This window comes from Peromyscus maniculatus, chromosome 14, assembly GCF_049852395.1.
Source record: "Peromyscus maniculatus bairdii isolate BWxNUB_F1_BW_parent chromosome 14, HU_Pman_BW_mat_3.1, whole genome shotgun sequence".
Taxonomy (NCBI): domain Eukaryota; kingdom Metazoa; phylum Chordata; class Mammalia; order Rodentia; family Cricetidae; genus Peromyscus; species Peromyscus maniculatus.
The window spans coordinates 61,385,022-61,405,736 of NC_134865.1; the positions used below are offsets into that span (position 1 = coordinate 61,385,022).

General features: G+C 39.8%; 1 protein-coding gene across 15 annotated transcripts in view; it reads left to right on the top strand.

Annotated features, from left to right (window-relative positions):
- Nrxn3 (neurexin 3) overlaps positions 1 to 20,715 on the top strand; it is a 1,618,850-nt gene that overhangs the window by 948,212 nt on the left and 649,923 nt on the right. The gene's annotated exons all lie outside the window — the stretch shown is intronic.

Below are 20,715 nucleotides of genomic sequence, written 5' to 3' on the forward strand. Positions count from 1 at the left end.
CTTAATACAATTAGAAAATTTTAAATCATGTGTTTGACTTGCTTGTTATTTCTATTGGTCATCATTGGTCTAGATATATTACTGACTTAAATTGGTTAATACCAGTCTGCACTAGATTTGTTTGCTTGCTTCACAAAAGTGAAACAGAATAAGAAGCCAGCTGCTGTCACAGTTTGGCTTCCCCAATAACAGAATCGGCGATGGAAGCTGATTTTAAGATGTGTAGAAGTTATGCCAAGGTGCAACGCCATGATGAACTCAGCTAAACCCACCAGGATCACAGAGGCTCCCATGACCTCTAGATTGTCCAGAGTTTGGTCAAAGTGGTCATCACTCCACACTGACAAATAAGTAAGTCATTGGATGTGGGTCACTTGCAGAGGAGAGTGACACTGGATAAAGTGGAGCTATGTGCCTAATTCTGAAGGAACTGACAAGTGAGGTCTGTAGACAGCAGTTTTCTTTCCTGCTTAGCTCAGGCAGCAAGTACAAAGACACGGGGTGATTTAGTAATGTATTAGAGTGTCTACTATACTAGCATTATTTCTTCAAAGAAAGCACATGAAAATCAGAGTATTATTTTTTTCTCATATGTTATGTGTGTAGTGTGCACATCTTTGTGTATTAAGTTGACATGTATGTAGATATGTGTGTTAATGTGTACATGTGTGCATATTGAAATCTAACATTGAAGTTGAGAGTCTTCCTCAATTATTCTCCACCTTATTCACTAAGGCAGGGTCTTTCAGTTGAGCCCAGACCTCACCAGTACAATTAGTCTGACTAGGCAACTTGCTCTGGGGATTTCTTGTTTCTGACTTCAGATTACTGGTATTATAAATGGGCCAGCATACCTACCACTTACACGGCCTGGGGCTCCAAACTGCAACCTTCATGCTTGGATGGAAAGTGGTTTAGCCACTGGCCATCTCCCAATGCTTCTGGTTTTCATATATATAAATGCAGTGACTTCATGTCTCTTTTATACACTATACATGTCTCCATCTTAACTGGTCAATGGGTTTTCTCTTGTTTCATTCATTCATAGGCCATTTCAGAATCAGAGTCTTTCATACTTTTAATTGGGAAGATGCAAAAGCTACGACATTTGCTGAAATCTGCTTCTCTTGTCTCCTACCTTTAGCATGCTTTCTTGTGCATAGTTTAGCTGTGATGTTCATCCAGAAAGGAGATGATCTTGATTCCTATATCCCAAGACTTGGTAGAAATTCATAAGTCTCCTGGTGAGACCTCAGTTGAGTTTATTTTGAGTTGCTGTGATAAACTAATAATAAACATTGAAATAAAAATGTGAATATTCCAGTTTCACTGGCCACTCTTACATCTAAGATTATCTAAATAATCTAGAGATCAGCATCTCTAGATGCTTGTATTTGGTTTATAATCCCAGACCAGGTTGACTTGACTGTTACTTCCAGTAACCCTGACTAGAAACTGTCTTCTGTGCTTTCCACTGGTGGCCTGTATCTTTATTTCCTTTTCTGTAGCTGTGATGAAATATCATGACAGAAACAATGCATAGAAGACAGTCCACCATGGTGGTAGGGGTTACATTATGTCTGTATTCAGAAGTGAGCAATGAACACGCACATGCTGGTGCTCAGCACACTCTCTCCACTCTTACACAGCCCAGTATACCAGTCAAGGGATATACCACATCCACAGTGGGTGAGTGTCCCCAGCTCAATTTGGGTAATCAAGAATATCCCTCACAGATGTGCCCAGAGATCCATTTTCTGGATTATGCTAGACCCTGTCAGGTTGACAGTTAGCACCATTTGTCACAGCGGGTGACATTGGTCAGAGTATATTACTTTTATCCATGAATGTTTACAAGAATGGTGTTTTGGTTATGCTGATTTTACCATTTAACTTGAGGCTGTTTATTTTCCTGATGATGGGGACCAACACACACACACACACACACACACACACACACACACACACACACACACACATCTTATTGGTTTATATCACGGTGGGATTCTGCCTCTCTGCCTTCAGTGAATGCTGTGGCATATCTATGTCATCTCTCCCCAGTACCTCCTGCAGTAAAACTAAAACACAGAGAGTAAAACCAATAATGACTTGAGAGTATATCCTACTTAAATGTAGGCTGGAAGAGAATATCTGGGCGGAACTGGAGGGGGAACACAGAATGTCAGTGGTGGAAAAGGTCAGCATTGTACCAGCTGTGAAGAGAAAACATGGAAAAGCCTGGGAAGAGGAAGCCTTTCCCCCTATAGCTGGCCTGCGTGTCTGTTTCCCCCAGTTCTTAACACTGCTGTGTAATTTTATGGAATATGATTCTCAATTAGGAAACTTTAACACAGACAAAAAAAAAAAAAAGGAAAAGACTGTCTTCTAAATATATCCTTTGTTCTTCAGGCAGCAATTTAATTTCAGTTAAAAGAAAGAACAAAGGCACGCCAGTATTTTGGAACGAGGCTAGCTGGTACTTTTGGAGAGGCCCATTTTAGCAATGGACCATGGGGCCATTGCAGAGTTACATAATGTCTCCTCCCCATTGCCATAGAGAAGTTGCAGCTGCTGAGACTTTGGGGAAATATAATGACTTGAATTATGCGTTGCTTGTGTCCAGAAAATTCTAGGCATTTTATCAATTTTTTTCCCTCCATTTTCAAATTATCCTTTTGAGGGAGATATAAAGGAATAATCTATTCATCTCTATTTTAGAGATAATTAAACCGGGTTCCAGTGGGGTTTGCTGTGTTGTGCTGAGTTATTATTTGTAGAAAGAACAGACTCTTACTTCTTGCTTCTCCAACGTACACTATTCTACCTCCTCTGACTGGTAGCAAAATATTAAATATTTTGTGTGGATGTAAGAAGTTGGGAATTATATGTACTTCACTGTATTTACTGAATCTCCCCTTTCTTTAATGAATAACAAGAAAATTGAGATTTTCCTTTGGAATTCCTACTGACCATTTTTGAGATTCAGCTACCTAGCTCACCAATGATAACTTTTTGCTCTGTCTTATATATTTATGATTAGTGAAAACACACTAAAAATGAACCAGGTAGTATATATGGAATGACACATGTCTTGGTTAAAATGCTTCAACCCTGTAAAATGGGCTGGGTATAACAAATTTGCTCTTGAGCATATTATCCAAAGAATTATTTATTTACTTATTTATGGAGCATGAGGTGTATGTATCTTCATTAACGCTGGTAGGAAAGGGTTTGACTTTGAGCCTTTCCTCTAAGACATCTTGACTGTAGAAAACTCACAAAATCACTCATTTACCTTGCGTCTCTCTTCTCTTTATGAACATAAGTACTGAGAAACCACCCTAGTAATATCTCAGGGAGGTTTGGAAGATGCAGTCATAAGCACTAAGAAAGATGATACAATAGAAATAAATAGCAATATCATTTATCCTGTACTCCAGGAGCTTTTAAACACTCCCTATCCCCATTCAATTTGCCTTTGGTTTTTTCCTTATTTTTTTTGACAGTTTTATATACATATACAATGTATTATGATTATGTTCACCCCACCACCACCATTCTCTAGAATTCCTATTCCTTTCTCTCAGAACTTCTTCTTCTCCAACATGGTCCCCCAGTGGCTATACCAATGGAGAAAATGACTCCCCCAGCAACCGTGAATGGTCAGCAGTTCCTCAGTTAAGGATGATACATCGAGGATACTTTGTCCACCATAGTGGAAAGTTGAATTATGTAATCATGTATAGATGTCCATAACTGTCCTGTACTCACAGTTACAGAGGCAACATAGCATATCTGAATGGCAGTGTCTCATGATATGCTTGCCCATCCTCTGGCTCTTAAATTCTTTCCTTCCTTTTTCCTGTGATTCTTGGGTGGGGTGATACAGGTGCCTTGTTTAAAGCCTAGTGCTCATCAAACATTTATTTCCCACTCTTTAACTAGATATGAATCTCTGATCTAACAGTGACCCTCCACAAAAAGGTAGCTTCTCTGCCCTAGGCTGAGAGACATAATAATCTATTTTACGACATAATAATATATTAAACATAAATATTCAGGAATCAGTTTGGTAACATATACATTCAGAGGAACAATCATTCCTTCTTGGGTTCCTGTCCTTCCCAGCCATAGGCTTTTGACCAGATTGGTAATATCTAAATAACATGTCAAGGTCAATTCCAGGATAACTTTGATGTAGATACCCAGGTTCACTCACAGAAGTGAAGCACAGGAAGGTGATTGGCTTCTTGGCCGTCTACTGTATCTCTCCTCTAATGAAAAAGCAGGTTTTTAATATCAAGAGGATAATTATGCTGCATCTGAATTATTAAACCAAATAAGTGGTCATTAAATTCAAAGAGAAAAGATCTGAATACTCATTAACTATCATTTGCAAAGATAATTCAGTTGTACAGGTGTTCTACATCAATCATTCCTTTTAATTCCCGTGAAGAAATATGTATGAAGAAGATAAGATTCAGAGAAGATACGTTGACTGGCTACCATCACACAGCCCATTGGCTGAATCTGGAGAAGTCAGATATCTATTTAAAGACCGAGCTATTTTTACCATATTATTTTGTCTCCTCATAATTCTCCAATGCTCTTTTTTTTATTTCATCCCTTTCCCCCTATATCATCTAGTGTCTAGTTGTCTTTTTATCTTCCTGCAAGGGTATGCTCACCAACTCCTGTCTAGACTTAAATTTATAGGAGATAAAGTAGAGGAAAAGTATGCTTCCAAGTGGATGAGCTGTGTTTCCAAAGGCATAAATCCTAGGAATTAGTAATATCCTATATAAAATCACTGAAGGATGGAGTCCATGGTTATTTTAGTGGCTTCTATGTTATTCTCTACAGGTGTAATTTATCCCATAGTCCCAAGACATATTTGTTCTCTCTAGAGTAGACTGCTCTTGCCTTTCCCAGAAGCCTTTCAACCCTACCACACAAAACCATAGATCAAGGCCTATCAGCCCATGCCTGACATGTCCCATTCAGACTATGTAGCTACTAACCTAGAGATGATATGTGTTGTCTCTGTTTCTTTTTGATCACTTTAATGACCTACTTAATAAGCACTCAAAATGAACAAGTGGCAGAGTTTCTCCTCTACACCTCTGCTTCCTATGGTCATGTATGAGTTATGAGGAGAAATCCATTAGGATAAGTTGCATTTAATAGAAGATAACATGATTTGAAGAACAGGGCCTGGTCAGTCTTGACTAAATGTATAACATTTGTTTGTTACGCTGCTAAGCCCAGGCTTGCCCCTCTTACAACAGGGCCAAGGTGTGTGCTGTACCTCAGAGTGCTTTGTGATAGTCAAAAAAGAAAATGATCCAACTCCAGATTCAAAAAATCAATGAAGTGTTCCCCCAGAGACTGGTGGTGTTTATGTACCGAGATTAGAAAGGAATTCAGAAGGTTATATGGGCAAGCAGAAACACTGTAAGACATGAAGCAAAACACCAAGTCAGTAATAGCCTGTCCTCTAGACTGTTCACTAATACTGTCATAAGATGCTTGCAGTTGGGTACAGCAAAGATTCTCTGAGACTAAAGGAACAACCCACAGATGAGAGAGGACTTCCAATGCTGAAATGCTTTGGTAGAACTACATTCTCATGCCTACCCTTTAATTTGCTATTGCCCTTGTAGCTATTTGGAGAACATGAAGTCTCAGGAGTGGACAGATATCCATCCAACAAAAAAAGACATCAATCTATTTTGTTACTATGCTTCTGGATTCTGCCTGCTGCCTGCTTAGAGAGGAAAGGCTTACTCTAAAGTTCTGAAGCATTTGCTGCTTGTCTCAATAGGTAGATTTTCAATTAGGTCCCAGCTTCTCACCATCTGTTATTTCTGCAGTATTTTGGCCTTCATCTGGAGGAAGGTGACAGGAGACTGTTCTGTTCCTGCAGAAAATTTGCTTGTCATCAGAGTCACTGCGTGCTGTCGAAACAGCTACTGCCTACATTGCTCTGCCTCTTGAAAGCTAGCATTTGGGTGTGAATCAATTATGAAAAGTGATGCACACCGCCTCTGCACACGAACTTACACATACACCCCACCTGAGAACCCGAGACATAACGCTAATGTCTGGAATCGTGAACGCTCATGCAGAGCACTTCAAACAATACTAAAACCCAACCACTTGCAAAGAGTGAGTAATAACAGAAATCCAGTGTTATATAAACCAGTTCTAATAAAATAGTTCAAGTCTTTTAGTGCTTTACCATTTCACAACAGTGCTTTTATATTTATTTTCTCGTTTTCATCTACAAATACTATGTAGGCTATTTATAGATCACCCATTTTCTACTCCAAGAAAGTAAAAACCAAAGGTTTTGCCTAGTGTCACAGCCCCCCAAAATGACAGAACTATGAAATTCATGCTTTGAATTGTATTTTTCTTTTCTTTTTCTATTTTCTGCCATATATTTTCTTACACATCAGGGTATAGGATAACTTTATTCATTCAAAGGAGCAGATCAACAGGGTCCATGAAAGTTTGACCCTCAGAAGTTCACGTTGGCATTTCATTATCTTTGGAGAAGGCCAGCCATTCTCCATGGTAAGTCTTGTGTTGGGAACCTCTCACCCCAGTCCAAATCTCTCTCTAGAAAGCAAAACAGTAGCGTTTCTGTGAAGCAAAGCACTTTACTAGGAAGATATTTTGAAAATTCTATAAATTGTTAATAAATGATACTTGTAACTAAATATTTTAGTTAATATTATATTTGTATTTATTCTTGGAGCTTCTGTATTTATTACATGCTTGCAATGTATTTTGATCATATTCACCCCCTATTCTCTATCTAACTTCTCCTGGATCCAATGTCCCCCAATTCTCTCTCCCAACTTCATATCTTCTTCTTTTATTTATTTTTTTTAGTTAAGTCATTCAGCCTAATTAGTGATGCTCATGTGTGCATGCATGTGGGGCTATCTACTAGAGCATAGTCTATCCTCAGGGGACCACACCCTTTAAATAAAACTTATTCATCTTTCTTAGTGGTCATCAGCTTTCAGTAGGTCATTTACTAGTGGTAGGGGGTCATGATGGTATTCTTTCAAATTTTATTGTAAAGAATACTCCTTGATTAAGGCTTGGAAAGAGAAATGAGGCTTCAATACACCATGTTATCTTCTAGCTAGCATGGTTCCTATATTGTAGGAAGCACTGGAGTCACTGAAAATAAGTTATTGTGGTGTTCTGTGACTCTAAAAGGGTGGGGGTATGATAGATATGTGAATCTTTATGGCCTAATCATTAAGGTCATTGTCTAATTGGGATTTATAGGAATAAGGCTTGATTAAGTTGTAAATTTTGGGGCAGAAATCATTGGGCAGAATGCAAATGACTGATTGTACATCCTGTTGAAAATCACTAGGAAATGTAAGGAGGCTGAAAGTAATGAATGAGGTTGAACTTGTATAGAACACCAAGACAGAAAATGTTCTAGAAATATGAAAATATCCTGAAACAGGAATAAAAATTTCTGTTCTAACACGCAGGTTTTTCTTTACTTCAAAAAGTAGTACACTTAAGTTGAAGGAAAATAAACAAAGCTACTTCCAAAGCAGAGGCAATTAGAAAAGCCATCATGGAGAAGAGCTGTTTTTCTTTAGAGGTCAGGGGCCTGCCAGTGGTGACCTCATAAAGAATTTGCAAAATACCTGTCTTCTACAAGTCCTTTCCAACCCTGTAACATAGAATTCTTTTTCATTGTCAAGGACAATGGCTTCATCAACATGAATTTAATTGTGTCTTGTATTGAGTAATATAGCATCCTATGAGAATAATATAGCACTCCTAGATAACTGAAAAATAATCATTTCTGGATCTTCTTTGAGGGGTGAATATCACAACTGATCTCCATGCAAAAGTTTATCTACTGACTTTCAAAAACGAAGGACACAGTTTTATTTGTAATGCTCCCCTATCTTGTCACGCAACACTTCAAGAGTTCTCTTGGTCAGCCAGTCAGTAGAGACATGTGTGCTTATTTGTATATGCATATGCCTGCACCATGTGCCTTGATAGACAGCATATTCTGCACTAAAGAAAAGAAATGGGTCCTAATAAACAAGATCATCCATATTCTAGATAGGAGTCTTATGGGCTATCTTTCATTGTTATCCAGTAAATTGTTAAGTGAAAGTTTATTCTCATGTCATGCTTAATGCAAATATTCAGTGTCATGCCTGCCCTATAATTTTGCAAATATCAAATGGCTATCTAGAAGTCCCGTGACTTGTTTTAAATGGCCCACTTAAACCCCTCATTAGCTAGATGCCTCTTTAGCTTTATTTCAGATTGCAGAAAATTTCACATTATGTTTGAAAATGCTTAGTTAATGATGAAATTCTCTGTTTTTCAGTAGTGGATGACTTTTACAACAGTATAGAAAACCTTCAAAATAAAATAAAAATCAATATTATTGTGATTTCATATCACAAGCTGAATTTGAGTTCACTTTTAGAACTAAACACTACCAGGATTGAACACTCCAAGGTTTCCTCAGAAATAATAGCTTACACAAACCACATATGCATATATGCAACTGGCAATAGAAACACAGGAAATGATGTGAAGAAAACCTCTTTTGTTCATGTTTGGAAGCTATATTTGTTTCTATTTTCCAGAAGACACTAAAATTGTTTGTCACTCAAACTAAATCCATTTGCTTCATTATCTATTAGTTTCTGCCTCTTTGCATTGCTTGGATTGGAGCCTGGGGAAACAGGCCATGAAGATGCCATGGGAAAATGATTCTTCTGCATTCTCTCTCTCAGAGAATTGGGAAACTGACTATAAATGCTTTGTTTGGATATATAGTGCTTACATGAACTGGAAGTCTTTGTTTTAAGCTAATTCAAATTTTAATACTGGGTCCCTACATATGTCTGAGACAGATAAATACTGGGGTTTGGGAGATTGAGAATCATGACTTTTTCTTTGCCTTTTCTGAACAAGCTGAAAGGTGAGGTGCTCTGTGCCCTTCAAGAATGGCTAGTAATGGGGTGAGGTTGCTTGTGATCACTCTCATTGTGCCTCCTGATTATAAGTGGATAATCATTTTTCTTAGCTGTAACAGTGGCATGTAGCAACTGTTAATACCATCTTTGTGGAAAGGGGGATTAGAATTAAGTGATCCTCAGTAGCATTTTGCTGGAAAAAAAATCAGTGGAGACAAAAGTCACCTAAATTAGCATGACCAGCACAACAAGGAGGCGTGAATACAGATGATATTTGGGAGTGTAAGAAAACTTTTCCTTTCTCCCCTTTAATTCTTGGACAGTTAAATTCAATCAATAAAGACATTATTTATATTAGTAACACTTTTAGAGTGCCTTAAAATCACTAGTATTTGGCCTCCCAACAGGTATGTGTTACATGTCCATAATGGAAATGCAAAACTCCATTATATAAACACAGACACAAATATATATGCAGATTTTATACTATATGGGCATCTATATGTATATTAGCCAGGCTTTTCTAGAGGAACCGAACTGATAGAATGAATGTATATTATAAAAGACATTCATTAAATTAGCTTATGTTTGGACTGAATAGTCTAACAATGACTGTCTATATGCTGGAGAGGCTGAGAACCCAGCAACTGCTTACTCCTACAGGCTGGATGCCTCAGTGGTCCTGATGTAGTCATGGTAGCTTGAAGTATTCCTGGAGAGCCTCCCGTCTTCAGGATCCTAAATCCACATAAGCAAGTGGAAGAAGCTGGGTTCTGATATCAGCATAGATGGTGATGGGGCAGCAAAAGATACATGCATTCCCCAGCAATGTGCAGTCAGGCAGGAAAGCAGAAACTTCTCCCTTAGACCTGAAGAAAGTGCTGCCTACTCTGGGGAAAGGTTCTTCCTGTACATTTAGTCCTCCTGTAAATGCCCTCCAAGACCCATCGAGTAACAGAGTTATTAGTTGATTCCATAGTCAATCAAGTTGATGAGATACCATCTTAATAGTATATATGTACTTTAAAGAAGACATTAATTTAAGACAACCACTGAGAAATGAAGGAAATGAGCAAAAATGTAAGATGTAGCAATGTCACCTTGTCAAATAGAGCAGACAGATTTTTCAACTTCAGGTGACTCCATTAGAAGTTTCAGTGTGATGAGCTCAAAGAAAAATAAAAGTGAAGCCTGCCCCAGTGATAGATTTCTATAGCCACAAGAGTCTCTAAGACAGCTCCAGATGCCTGCACTGCTTTAAAAGCATATTGTATCTACCTCTGCCAAATCTTCCTTTCTTGTCAATGATTGTCCCTTTAACCTCTGTCACTGTTGACTACTTCCCTTGATGCCACTCTTAAATGAGTTAGTTACCGATTGTGCTTAGCATTCTACACAGCTCCTTATACATACTCAGTAAAGGTAAGCTACACTGGTTATTGCCCTATGACCCTTGCCACATCCCCTGGATGTATTTAGAGCAAATAAGTTAATCCCCATTTTATTAAAGGCAAACCAAAACTAACTGGAGTGAGGAGGTTATCTGACTTGTCTTTGGGCATTCTCAGGCTCCGTAAACAGTGTGAGAGGTACTGGAACTAAGAATGTTAGTCTCCTAACAGTACTTTGCTCTGGTGTTTTGGTTTTGCTACTATTTATCCTATGGAATATGCTTGTAGAGTCTGAGTTTTAACTCCAGGCCTTGTCTTAATGCAAAAGCAATGCATTTGTTTAAGATTTTAAGTGTCACTGAAGTGACAGCCAATGTATAATACTAAATGACCTCTCTGGAAGTCTGCAACTTTCTATATATATTTAGTATATTCCGTTAGATACAATCTTATGAAGGTGTCACAAACAAATCAATCACTTCTGACTTAATTATCAGCCAACATGAGCATCTGTTGAGAACTTGCCAGTCAACATATCTATACCACTACTCACTGAGGAACACATAAAGCACTATATGAACATATAGAAAGAAATACTTCCCTTGAGTGTGCCATTTAAACTGAATAGGAGGTGATGGGTAGTCCTCTGTGTCCACAGAGAAGGGTTGATAGAAGGAGATAGATGAGGGTCTTTCAGACTGAAGAGTACATTTGAGCAATGATACTAAATAAATATTGAATAATCCTAAATAGTTCACACTGAAGTGTGGCAAAGTAGCTGTTGTGAGCTCAAGATATATCTTGCCTTCCAGGTTAAGGAATTTCAAGGGAACTTGATACTATTTGAGCATTATTAGAACCATGATATGACCAGATATGTGATTTAAATGACAGTTCTGATGGCAACATGGTGAACAAATGCTGAGACCTATGACAACTGTCAAGCCATTTCTTGATTTTAAGATGACTACTGAGTCTAAGGAAGTGACCACGGAGGTGAGAAAGGGGGAACAAATGTGAGGGCTTAGCAACTGATAAATACAGAATACTGCAATGGAAGAGACAGGAGATTTCTTAGGTAAATGTGTTGATAAGTAGAAATATAACTAAGACATAAAAGTAAGTCATACTCTTCAATGTAGATGAGATTTAGTAGAAGAATTCCATCTATTCATTTGTCTCTTTATTACAGTACAATGATTGTTTTCATGCAAATGTAGTTCTGCTCATCCTCTACTGTCTGGTAGGAGTTTCTTACCATCCTCAGCTGTAAGTCCCTTGAGGACAGAATGTTCCTAGCCTAACCCACTCATGCTTTGGAACCCCCAGGATCTTGGTGCCCAACATAGAGTCTACGTGCTTGAATTTAAATATAGTTACAGTGGTGGAAAAAAAAAAACTTAGAAGATTTCCTTGCCTGTGTTCAAAATCTTTGGTTTAGCTCAGTCTTTTCATTTTTGGCTCCTGAGAGCTTTGTGGAGTTCTGCAAACACTTGCAACTGACAGGAGAGAAAAAGAAAGCGAGGAAGCAAAGCAGAGGAGGGGGCACTATGGCTTCCACACTGAACTCTACAGGTTTGCCTCGCTCATAATTTTCACCTTTGATAGGGAACTGTCCCAGACTTCATCCACCAGGCTAAGGTTCTGACATGGTACCTTCTTAAATCAAGCTTGAAGGGAAATTGATTGAAAAGAAAACACCATTATGGGAAAACAATTCATTCTCTTCCCCTTGACAGAAGGTAGACTTTTGTCTATACTGTAGAATAAATATTAGCTGGCTGATTGCTTTAAGATCTAAAAGCTGGGAGCAGTTGTGATGACTTTGCTTGCTGCAGGGTGATTTCCCTCCATTTTACAGACCTTTGACACAAGGGTTTGGTTACCTTTCCAAAAAAATATTTTTCTACCTATGTAATTGTTCATATTAACTAAATATGAATGCATGGAAACTTTCACAGAGACTTCTGTGTGCCACGGTTTCTCTCTAGAAGAATACACACCTCTAGGCAGGGAATAAACATATTTTTCATGGAAGTCTTAAGACAACAGTTTGCCTGTGTTTTCAAAGGGGATTAATTTAAGCTTATAAAGGTGGATTGAATGAAAAAAAATGGTACTGTGATAGTTACCTTGTAGAAAACATTTCATCATTTAGAAGAATGCTTGACTGTGAGACATTTATCCTCACAACTGAAAAAAGTTGAATTTGCTTTCTCTTGTAAACATTGCAGGCAAGCATCCTCTGGCATACCATCTGGCCATCTAGTTTTGAACTCATATGTTTGTCCAATACTTAGATAATACTAGATTGATGTACTATCTCTGCTTCAACATAGGCCTTACCAACATCACTGTACAATGCTGAATTCACACATATGTCTGCTTCCCAGCTCCCATGTGAGTTGAGTTTGACTTTCCTGCTAAACGATGTTCATGCATCTCCGTGGTTGTTTGACTTCTGGGAGTAGAGTGGAATAGGAACAAATAAAATTGTTTAACTTATACCTGGACCATCACCCCAAGTTCACTCAGGAATTTAGGGGACTTATACCAAATATGGTGCTTAATAGTATAGTAACCGTCTCCAATGGCATGGAACTACATCCCAGCTGTCCAGGTAGTTTTGGCTGAGCAGGTGACTTGTTATGTCAGAGTAGCAGATGAAGTATTGTTCTGTGAAATGCTATCAAGGCACCCCTCCACTGTTCTTCTGAAGTGCTTTCCTTCTAGACCAGTCTTGGAAGCATGTGCCTTTTCTTGACCACTTAATTTCTAGTGAGTTCACTTTTCTCTCAAACCAGGAATATGCTCATCTCCTTAGTGCTTTCTTTCTCCTTCCCTCTGTCCCCATTCTCCCTTCCTTCTTTCCTACCCTTTTCTCTGCCTTCTTTTGCCTCTCTTCTTATTCTTTCATTTCTCCCATCAGCTCATTCTTTTATTTTTTTCCACTTAGTAAGAGTTAATGGATTTAAAAATTAGGTTATTAAAGATCTCTGTCATAAATCCTGGAGAATTGATGTTTGAATTCTCCTTGGCTTGACTCAATCCTTTATCCTTTTTAGGTAAATGAATTAAGTTTCATGCAATTTCCTGTGTGGGAGACTCTTTTTAGATGAATCATTTAAATTGAAAGCCTGTCTCCTCATCAAAGGGCACGATTCAGAGTTCTCCTGAGTGTTACAAGCACACTTAGCACAGTCATTGAGACTCATAAGGCGTCATGTACCTTAAATCCATATCAAGTCTTGATTCATGTGTAGTTATTTGGGTAAAGGGTAGAACTGAGTTTTGCATCCTTGAATCTCGTTCCAAAATTTCCCTTGGACCATTTAACAATTACTCTTTGTTACTTCTCCTCGTGAAACACTCCCATTGGGAAGTTTCAGACTTAACTTTGGCATTACACCAAAGTCTTATCTCATTGAGTTCTGCATCCCATAATCTAGTGTTGATCTCAGAATAGATTAAATAGTAAAGAAGCTATTATTCTCCCCTCTGTGCGGAGAGTGCTAGGGATGCTATGATCCTGCCTCTTAACTGTGGAGAGTTTTTAGGGAGCTTTTGTTGGGGCTACAGGGACACATCCATGTGCTAAGCCAATTTCATTTCAGCCTCGCGGTCTTCTGTGAGAGGATACTCTGGTGTGTTTGTGTTTGACTCTGCTGTGTGGTCCCTGTCAAATGTGCTTCCAGTGCTACTCTTTTGTAGATAAAAGCACTCCTTCTAGTAAGAGAAACGAAGAGTTTCCTTTGGTCATAGATGGGCTTACCCTTGCATGTTTATTGCACTGTAATTAATCAGTAATGTATGTCTTTCTGTTTTGTAGTTCCAAACTCCCCTTTGGAGTCCTGTGGCAGAGGGTAAGAAGGAGATGGCAGGCAAGATTCGCTAATATCTTCACAGGGCTGGTGGCGTAGGAAACTAGTGAATCCCTTTTCTAGTGTTACAGATAAGGAAGTAGAGACATAGAGCTGTGGCTTCACAGGTACATGTTCATGCAGTTACAGAACCACAGAGACACAGTTCAAAGCTGTGTTCTTTCCTCAGCAAGTTGCCTTGTTTATCTTACACTAACTGCCTTTCCCATGTTGGTAGGATTCACCAGGTACAACAATCAATAGCCAATGGCTTCTTCTTGCTTGCAGCACCTATCACAAAACGTAAGTGCTTAATGGTTCCCCAAATATTTTTGTTCCTAATTCAGAGCTTCACTGTAATTCTTTGCAGTCTTTTGTTGTTGTTGTTTCTTTGTTTAGAAGGGATGTTTTTTTTTTTTTTTTTTTTTTTTTTTTTTTTTGCATTGAGGAGACTGAGGGACATACATATCAGGGCATTTCCAGGGGTAATTTTCTGCCTTGTTTTTCTCTGTGAGTGACTATAGGCGTAGGTTCAGCCAGACAACAGGTAGTCACTTCCTAGTGTGTGCCTGGCACTAAAATAGACATTATAATGTAATAGAAAGTAGCAGCCACAGCTTTTATTGAGGCAATGATTGGCCTACATTTTTTCATCCACTCTTCATAGGCCTGTCTATGATGTACACACTGTGATGCACTTGCAATTTTCTGCTAAAGAAACTAGGATTAAGACAAGCATAGTGGCATAAGCCTTTCATCCCAGCATCTTGGAAACGTGGACATGCAGATAGCTCTGAGTTCAAAGTTGGTAGGGCATTACTAACATACACAAAGCCTGGAGTCTGAGCTCAGCACCACATTAACTGAACTTGGTGGCACATATTTGTAATCCCAGTACTTGAGAGATGGAGACAGGATTATCGGGAGTTTAAGGTCATCCCTGTCTACATAGTGAATTTGACATCAACTTTGGCTACATGAGAACCTGGAGAGAAGAAGGGGGAGAGTGAGAGAGGGGGAGAGGGAGGGAGGGAGATAGGGAGGGAGGGGAAAAGGATGGATGGTCAGAACCCAGGCAGTTGACCCATGCTCTTGACCATTACCCAACTACAGGGGATAGCTTTGATGTACAGCACTTGAGTATAGGTGGTCAGACACACCAATACAGAATTGACCAATTTTTAAAGAAGTATATCTGGACATTGAAATACATGGCAAATGCAGAGGCATGAGACTGGCATGGGCATCCAATTCAGTTTCATTCTATTTTGTTTTCATTCCTGAGGGAGTGTGCTACTCAATGTGCTAACACGGGAAGCAATATGGGCTTGTCAGGAGTGGACTTTGGGAGGATGGCAGTAATCTGAAGTGGAAGACCTTGGAGAGCAGGCTTTGAAGAACTTGGTAGAAGATAGTGTATTAGCAAATCTCTCCTAGACAGCAAAAATCACCACCTGGGGAAACTGAGGCTATTGTGCAATTCTGAAAGGATGTGAGAATCGGGACAATAAAGCAGGTTCCATCTCTTTGGACAGACCTCAGGAAAGTCCTATTTGAGCCTTGAATGGCAACTCCCTGGAGTCCAGGAATATGGAGGAAGTGGTAATTTGCCCAGGGAGGAGGCAAGGTGGCCCTGAGAATTCCAGAAGGGGTTTGTCCACCTCATGAAACATGGCTACGAATGCCGGTGATCAGCCAGCCACTTCTGAGGCTGAGGAGAACAAAGACAACTGAGCAATTAACCTTTAGTGATGGGTGTGAAACTCTAATTAAGAGCAATCTCCTGTCTCCTGTGTGGAAGGGTTTACCTCAGGAAAAAAAAAAAAAAAAAAAAAACCTGAGGGGGAGGAGGTAGATCAGTGAATTAGCCAGTTAGATGTAAAATGCAGCCAGATGAGCGCAAGAGGGTGGGAGCAGAGACAGGGACTCAGCCAATGATTTTCCAGTTTCCCAGGCTCCCTGCCTTCTCTTATGGCAGCAACAGCCCTGACTGAGAGGTGCAGAAGGCAGCAGCAGCTCTCTGGGAGGGAGCTGGCTTCCAAGGCTTACACCCCCCTCTGTTGTAATTCCTTCCTTCGTTTGCTGAGTATCATTGGTAATTTCTATGTAAATTTGCTCAGGGTAGCAATTTAGCGGCTTCTCTGTTGACAAATGAGGAACAACTCAGTAGTCAAGTGATGGCATTTCATCATCTGTGCGGAGGTGGAAAGTGGCATTTTGAAGCCTTCGGAAGGGTGCAGAGATCGACTCTGGAAGTGGGTTTTCTTAGGGAAGCCACATTTCCCCTGCACTCTACTTAATTTTCTACACTTTTAGATGGGGGGGGGGAATACACCAGGGGAGGGGGCTGTTTTTTAGAGAGATACTGTTCAAATATTCTTCCTTTTATCATGTGGTTAGTCATTGCATTTCAAACACAATCAAGAAAGAAGGAACCTCCTAAGTTCCCAAGAGCCTTCAAAAATAGGTGTGTAGCTTGACCAAATGTCCCTCGTAGCCCATCCTTAGGAGGCTGACTTTCTGTGATAACTAGGGAGAGGTACAGGAAAGGCAGCATGACTTCCTTCACAAAGCCCACTATTTTTATTTTATGTTTGTGTGTGAGTGCATGTGTGTGTATGTTCTTGTGTGTGGTAAGTATATGTGTGTACAGACATGAGTGCACATGTATTTGTGCATCATAGATGTCCTTCTCTATTGTTCTCTACCAGGCCTATCACTGAACCTGGAGTTCATTATTTAGCTAGCAAGCTCCAGGAATCGTCCTGTATCTGCCTTGCCCCTTCTGAATTTATAAGGTCACACTGTTTCTGCTGGCTTTTGGGGGAAAGAATGGGGTAGGGGTGGGTATCCAAACTAAGGTCCCTGTGCTTAAGTGGCAAGGACTTTACCAACTGACCCATCTCTCCAGCTCTCTTGAAGCTCGTTTTTTTTTTTTTTAAATCTACTTGAATCAAAGCCCTTAGCTTTGTTCTAAGTTCACTTTTAGCCAATTCACCTACATCTCTCTTATACCTTCTCCTGAAACTAGACAGCCTCCTACACCGATACTACAAGAGGCAGGCAGATGGAGAGGTCCTTAAAAACCACCCTTCCAGGATGCCTGGTACTCCTTCCTCTCCAGCAGTGATGTTCATTATGTTTTCACAATAGAGCTGTGGATCTATCCCACTAATTTTTTCTGATCTCTGTTCTAAATGCTGGAAGGTCCAAACAGTGATAGCATGGCATGCTCCTACTTTTAAGGAGCCTTTATGTTAGGGAGCGGGAACGGGTGAGTGAGCAAGTGAACAAAGAAACCATGCACTGTGTCAGAGCGGCAGAAAGATCAAAATCATGTTTAGAGAAGACAGTTAAACAGAGATTGGGATGGCTGGAAGACAACTCTTTACAGATCCAGGGAGGAATATTCTGGCCAGAAAAGATTGCTAGAACAAAGGTCCTGCGCCTGGAAAGCACTTAGCGAGTTGATGAATCAGGCACAGGGCCAGATGACAGTCTGCAAGCAAAGCTTCTCCCTGCCTGGGAAGAAGAAGGTGCTGCAGTTTTACCTCTGTACTTGTGGGCTTTATTGTTAAGTTCAAGCTGACATGATAAAGAACCCACCCTTCCTTCGTTGTTCATTGTACCATCTCCCTTCCTTCCTTCCTTCCTTCCTTCCTTCCTTCCTTCCTTCCTTCCTTCCTTCCTTCCTTCCTTCCTTCCTTCCTCCCTCCCTCCCTCCCTCTCTCCCTTCCTTTCTCCCTCCCTTCCCCCTCCCCCCCCACTCTTTTTTCTTTGTTGTTGGTTTTTTTTGTGTTTTTTTTTTTTCCCCAGACAGAGTTTCTCTGTGTAGCCCTGGCTGTCCTGGAACTCACTTTGTAGACCAAGCTGGCCTCAAACTCAGAGATCCTTCTGCCTCTGCCTCCCAAGTGTTGGGATTAAAGGCGTGCGCCACCACTACCTGGCCCATTGTACTACATTCACTGCCTCTCCAACTTGAGAATACCTTACCAACAAACTTAGAAACTATTTTGTTCCAGTTTCCTTGGATCTAGGGGGAGTTAGGGTGTGCCTAGACCTTAGATCTTTCTCTAGATTTAGGTTGAGTTTAGTTTAAAAAGGGTTTGGGGTTGTGTGTGTGTGTGTGTGTGTGTGTGTGTGTGTGTGTGTGTGTGTGTGTGATCTAGACACCAACTCCATAAACATCCTCCATCTCTTTCCACATAGACTCCCTAGAATGCCTTACATCTTAACAATCTTCTTAGTTTCTTGTCTCTTTATAGAGATTTATATCCACCTTAAAGTATTTCTACCATTGCAAAGTCTTAGCTTCCTATATGTGAAACCAAAGGCGATATCATTTTTTTTCTTTAAAACTCACTTGGAATATGCAAGGTACTATTTGGGGGAGGAGGACTAGAAGTGTTTCAATTTTTTCATCTTAAAATGATCACAGAGAGAAAGAGAGAGAGAGAGAGAGAGAGAGAGAGAGAGAGAGAGAGAGAGAGAGAGAGAGAGAGAGAGAAACTGTCTTAGGGATAGGACCCAGAAGTTGACATGAAAGCCATATTCTTGGAGCATATTGGTCCACAATGGGTTTACTTTGGGGTGGTCAATAGGTTGAGGCATAATAACCATTTCTGACATCCTTCCAGAGAAACTCAAGTGCCCTGTGTTACTTTTATATTGCTGTGAAAAAAATAATACCATGTGCAAAAGTGACTTACGTAAGAGTTTATTTTGGCTTCTTGTTCTAGAGGGAGGGTCCATAATGGTAAGGGAGGCACCATCGCAGACAGCCAGAGCAGGAAGTTCCTATCCTCAATCATGGTCAGAAAACAAAGAAAGTGAACTAGAAATGGACAAGGGTATAAAGTTCCAAAGCCTTCCTTTGGTGATGTGCTTCCCACAGCAAGGCGGTACCTAGGAGGCATATAAACTCCCTAAACAGTGCTACCCACTGGGTAACAAGTATTTAAATACACAAACTTATGGGGGACATTCCTCACTCAAATCACCATGGAGACATCATTTTTTTTTCTACCTTTGTATCATTAGCCAAAGAGTTTTCACCTAGAACCCAGGCAAGCAGAGAAAATGGGCACCTCTGTTGCTTTGACATGTGGTTGGCCATGAGTATGGGTGTTCATGTCACAGAGTGCAAAGTAGGCTAGATGTGTGTCACACCTGGATCACCCCAAACATTTTCTTACTGAGCTACATTACTGTACAACAGGAAGCAGGTTCTTTATTCGGCAGGGTCGGGTTCAACTTTTGAAATGGAAGAGATACTGAAAATTGAGTATGTTTTTTTTATTCTGATATTTGCAAATAACCAGCTCTACCCCCACTCCTCTTCCTCTACCACGTCAATGCATAGTTTAACATTGTTTTCTATTGTAGCTATGGGGAGTTCAGCTAAGGAGGATTGGGGGAAGCAGGCTTAGAGAGGTGACTGACACACACACACACACACACACACACACACACACACTCCCCGCAGCTCCTTCCTCGCACTCAAACTGAAGTCACCGCTTCACACTGCCAGCTTCAGTTCACCTCACCACCTTCCATGTGAAGTTGCCATCTGACCTGGCTATGGAGGATATGCAGCTTCCCTCCAGGAGATCCACCACACGAGCTAAAAATAAAGACTGCTATATCTCTGTAGACACTGCTAACCCAATTAGAGCAAAAAAATTAAAGGAAATTACAGCCTCATTAAATAGAAGCAGGAAAACTCTAATAAGGCAAACTAAATCAGTTACACAATTTAAAACTTTTCTTAAAAATCAAAATAATTTGAAACCACTTATCACTTAAATGAAGGCAGACGCAGAATTGCAGTCTGCATGTGAGCCAGTAAACTTACACAAGCCCAAGACCCAGCAATAGTTATGACAAGCAATCCTTCATGGAAATCCAAAATTAACCGAAAAAAGATTTCTAGAAGTTGTCATCTTTATAAATATCCTCCTGAATGACATTTGGTTTAAAAATGTGATCAGGCCCTGGAACCATTTTAAGTCTTTGATATTAAGAAAAGGTATGTGTTTCTTGAAATATTTTATCAGAAAGAGGTGAATTAGGGGCCGATTGATTGGTGTCAGAATTTGATTTATCCTCAATTGCAGGTGCCAGGCTATTAGGCATCAATAATCACTCATCAATAATCACCTTACATCTCATTATATTATTATTTGCATTATTAAAATCCTTTCTCTGAAGAGATCCATATTCATTTTAAATTTATCTTATTTTTAACTGGTAATTTTACGTATGTGTGGGATACAATGCCATCTCCTCTCAGTATGTGTATACATTGGAGACTTATCAGGCCTTTGGGTACAAAGTTGCTGTTAGATATACAGATTTTTGTTTTCTTCATTGATAGCCATGTGGAAGCAAAATGGACTTCCTTAAAGAGAATGTGTTTTGAAATAGCTTTGAGGAGATTCTACCTGCCTGTAATAGACGGTAACACACACACACACA